This window comes from Haematobia irritans, chromosome 4 (genome assembly GCF_050003625.1).
Source record: "Haematobia irritans isolate KBUSLIRL chromosome 4, ASM5000362v1, whole genome shotgun sequence".
Lineage (NCBI taxonomy): Eukaryota > Metazoa > Arthropoda > Insecta > Diptera > Muscidae > Haematobia > Haematobia irritans.
In genome coordinates this window covers 8,207,262-8,208,567 of record NC_134400.1, presented here as the reverse complement: position 1 = coordinate 8,208,567, position 1,306 = coordinate 8,207,262, and positions in this window count along the sequence as shown.

Below are 1,306 nucleotides of genomic sequence, written 5' to 3'. Positions count from 1 at the left end.
AAAATTTTATTTCTTTATTTTGGCAAAATTTTATTTCTTTATTTTTGCAAAATTTTATTTCTGTATAAAATTTTGTCCAAATTTTATTTCCATAGAAAATTTTTGCAAAATAAAAAAAAATATTTATACAGAAAATTTTTGTAAAAAATTTTGTCCAAATTTTATTTCTATAGAAAATGTTGTCAAAATTTTATTTCTATAGAAAATTTTGTCAAAATGTTATTTCTATAAAAAATTTTTGCAAATTTTTTTTCTATAGAAAATTTTGTCAAAATTTTATTTTTATAGAAAATTTTTGCAAAATTCAAAAAAAAATATTTATACAGAAAATTTTTGCACAATTTTATTTATAAATGATTCGATGTTTATTTCATAATGCAATATCAGCCAAAAGGATTAACAAGGCCGCGCTTACAAAACCAAATCCTTTTCATGAGATATTTTCATAAAGTAGCCTAATTTTCAAAACAGACCCCCAACGAAACATCAACAGTCAAACGTTGAAGATGAAAAGACTTCTCACCAAATGCAAGTTTGCAATTTGGTCTGTTAATACAGCTCCTGAAGCCGATGAAGCTTATCATCAATCAAGATAAGTTTTGCAATTCCGTTCACTAATTTAGCATTGTTTTTTTTTAATTTTATTGGCAGCTCTGCAGTTTTTACGCTCTCCCTCCCTTTCTGTATGATGAGAGTGTCATTTGTTTATATCAAAACCAGTGTTGCCATTATTTTATTGGATTTTGTCCCCAAAATGGGATTCTTTCGTCCCCAATAGAAATTAAAATTCTTCACAAAAATCCCCAATAAATTGTTGACAAGTTTTTATAAAAAAATAATAATAAAGTAATAGACGCAGCTGTAGAAATCCGTAATAATGTAAAAATTATTTATATGTGTCAACATTTTATTTCTATAGAAAATTTTGTTAAAATTTTATTTCTATAGAACATTTTGGCAACTTTTTGTTTCGACAGAAAATTTTGTCAAAATTTATTTTCATAGAAAAATTTGTTAAATTTTTTTTTATTTCTGTAGAAAATTTTGTTTCTCCAGAAAATTATTTCTATAGCAAATATTGTCAAATATATCCCCAATTTTGGGGGTAAAATCCCCGATAATGGCAACCCTGGTCAAAATCACTGGCTCAATGAGGTAAATACACTCACAGATCAGTTCAAACAGATAATTTCTTCAAAATTAGATGGGTGTCAGTAAACAAACACCGATTATGTTCGTTGTCAATACGCCCCCAATTTTACTTGGTGAATATGAGAGCAAAGAACATTTTAGTATTTAATCGCCG